General features: G+C 26.3%; 1 protein-coding gene and 1 non-coding gene across 5 annotated transcripts in view; one reads left to right on the top strand and one right to left on the bottom strand.

The window, feature by feature from the left end:
- LOC117176988 (ubiquitin-conjugating enzyme E2 H) overlaps positions 1-3322 on the bottom strand; it is a 62166-nt gene that overhangs the window by 26267 nt on the left and 32577 nt on the right. The window lies entirely within an intron of this gene.
- Positions 2694-2765, top strand: Trnad-guc. The gene has a single exon. It is a non-coding gene; the product is annotated as a tRNA-Asp (tRNA).

The following is a 3322-nucleotide window of genomic DNA, read 5'->3' as shown; positions in this document are numbered from 1 at the left end:
TACGATATCCCTGGTATATGGAAAATGGTCAAGGATATTCATTTTCGCTGATCCAGGGATCTTTCTAAATTCCTTCGTTCGTTTTCAGCCTAATGTTTGGCTTTAATAAGGAATAATATCCCTGTCACAGCTCAATTTTTTTTTTACCGTGCACTTTTAAAAGCAGAATAAGTTAGAATATTTTATTTTCAAATGGTTTCGAATTAATAAGTATCCAATTATTATTTATATATAGAAATTCAATATTTTTATTTACAGATTAAAAATGGAACAATTAAGTTTGTAAAGTGCAAAATTTAAATTAAACCTCTGAAATTTTAACGATTTTAGGTTATTTTAAATCATTCTGTTTTGAGTTGAACGGTAAAATATTTTTAAATAATAAAAAATTATATCTTTTTCCAATTAGTTTTTTAAAAATGGAATATTAATTATAAATCTATTAATTTGAAGTTATTTTTAAATTGAAAATAGATTATAATGTTTAAATCGGACCTTTAAATTTCCTTGATTACTATGGTTATCGAATTTAACAGTTACATATTTAACGTTAAAATCTAAAAATGATTACTTTTTAACAAATTCAGTATGGATTGTCTTGTAAAAATCAATTTTAGTTTTTAATTGTTTAACAAAGAGATGGTCTGAGTTAAGTTTTTTTGTTAAATCTCATCAAGTTCTTAACTGAGCGTACATTAGACGACTATTAATTTGCCAATCGAATTTAAAAAATCTGATGGATTGCAATTTTTATTCATTAAACTCTCTCATGTAATACTAATTAAATTTAATATTTTGAATACTAACTTGTTTTAATACAAAATTCGCTCTTTTCTAGAAGTTGTGACACTTGAAAATTCGATTTTCTTTAATTTTCAACTGTCGAAACCTCAAATCTCAATTTTCATCAATTTTTTACTGTTGAAAAATCAAGAAAAAAGCGAGTTTTGTATGAAAAACAAGTGATAAAAATTTAATACTTATATAATTTCACATAATAATTTAATAAATAAACATTTCAATCCATAAATATATTTGTTTTAATTTATTTTTTTCGCAAACGGGTCGCCATTAGGAAATAACTTTTCGGACAATTAATAGTAATCCAATGGATTCTCAGCATGAAATTTATATAATATTTTTAAAAAGCTGCATTTCTGATAATCTCCTTGTAAGTCCACAAAACTGCGTTTTAGAATTCTTTAAACTAAAAATGTACAATTTAAAATGAAGATCCAAAATTGAAAATCTTTAAGGCCATGTGAGAGTAACCTCAACATTTTTTTTCATATATTTTTTAAATCCAACATATGTTCACACGAAATACGATATCTAGTTGAAAATTTGGGGAATTAAATAATGAGAAGCACTACGAAACGTCTGTCTGGTCCTAAATGTTTATAATTGTGAAAAAAACAACAACAAAAAATTTGTTACAATTTTTTTTATAATTGTAAATATTTAGAACCAGATAAACGCTTCTAAGTGCTTCTTATGTAACTTCCCAAATTTTCAACTCGATATCGAGTTTCGTGTGAACGTGAGTTAGGTTGAAAAATAAATGTAAAAAAAAATCGAAGGTTACGCTCATATGGGCTTAAAAGATTTTAGAATCACGCATTGTAAAATGAATGATTTCATGACTGAAAAAGTTAACAATTGAACTCTTGAAATATATATTAGTAGCATTCAAAGTATACAATATTTTAAAAAATGGCAGTCATTCAATTAGTCAAAAAAGCTAACTCTTGTCATTTAATTAAAAAATATTTGTGAAAATAATTTTACTAATGCTTCCGCAAGTTTTTCTAATATGAATTAATAAAAATGAACTTAAATTTCAGTCATTCATCATGGTCAATTAGTCCATTTGGAGGTCAAGTTTAACTAATTGATGAAGCACATAGTCATCGGAAATTGCTGCTTTATCGGTAAAGTTGATTTAGGGAAAAGTTTTCTAAAACCTGAACAAAGATTTACTTTAAACTTAAAATAATGTTAAAAAGCAATCAAAAGTCAACAGGTTCAATATGAAGCCTAAAAAGTTGCTCAATTCGGCTTATTTGGCTCATAAGTAAATAATTCTCGAATGTTTTAACATTTTTTATTTGAGGCTTCAAATTAAAATTATTTAATTCTTAACATTCAAAATGATTTAAAGAGCTTTTAACTTTTTATTGTTCATTGTTAAAAGTATCAATCTCTATTAATATTGTATGTATTTGATTTTGAAATAGTACAATTTTCAACGATTTATATTTTTAAAAAAAGAGTTGAATGATTTCATCTAAAATTTTTAATATCTTAATTTAAAATTAGACAATTTTGAACAGTTGAAGTGGTTTTAAATTAAAAAATGTTCTGATTTAAATAATTGACTAAAGGTATTTAAATTATTATTATCCTCAAGTTAATTGCAAATTATTATTCCTAGCCTAAGTCTTAAATTAAACATTTAAAACTGGAGAAATTATTTGTATTTGATATGGTATATAAATGCAGAAGACGGAAAAACAAATAAAAAGAGAAAAACAAAAAGTGAAAAAAACCTTTGAATAAGTATAAGGTAATAGTCGGTAACCTTTTTTTATTAATAAATACCCCAAAAAAATATTCTTTATTAACAAAAGGCACTAAGATAGTGTTCCGCTAACGCACGACTGAAAAATCCCAAGGAATCCTCGATAGTATAATCTTCGGTAGTATAGTGGTAAGTATCCCCGCCTGTCACGCGGGAGACCGGGGTTCGATTCCCCGCCGGAGAGATTTTTTTTAAATATTTTTTTTATTCCTTACAAAAATTGTAGGGCCCCCATCCCTCCTCTATTTATTTTTCGGAGATTCATTTAGATGAATCTCCGAATTAATCACAATATAGCCTTTAAATGTAAATAAATCAGTAATGATAAATAATGCTTGGTTAATAAAATTGTTCCAGTTTTTATAATTATCTGACGTGTGAATTGGCGTGAATTCACAAGGGCATGAATCATTTGAGGATATCTTTAAAAGCATTGCACAATACAAGTTTTCCTTTAAACATAGAGTATGCTAATTGAACGCTCATGACTCTAGCTAAGAGCATAGTTTTCGAGCCTTATTTTACAATCAACATTTATAAATAGTATAGAAAAAATCAATTTGTTCAAGGAACATTAAACTATTAACTAGCTAAGAAAATGTCAATTAATCCAATTTCTATAACGCATTGAAAAGTTTTCTTTAGGATATGGACCTAATGTCTGGAACCTTTCACTTTTCAATAAAAAATCAATGATACAGTTTGCATAGGCACAACATTGGATATGTTACTCTAACAGTT

The sequence above is a fragment of the Belonocnema kinseyi genome, chromosome 7 (assembly GCF_010883055.1).
Source record: "Belonocnema kinseyi isolate 2016_QV_RU_SX_M_011 chromosome 7, B_treatae_v1, whole genome shotgun sequence".
Lineage (NCBI taxonomy): Eukaryota > Metazoa > Arthropoda > Insecta > Hymenoptera > Cynipidae > Belonocnema > Belonocnema kinseyi.
The sequence above is the reverse complement of the archived record's forward strand: the minus strand, read 5'-3'. Positions and strand labels throughout refer to the sequence as shown.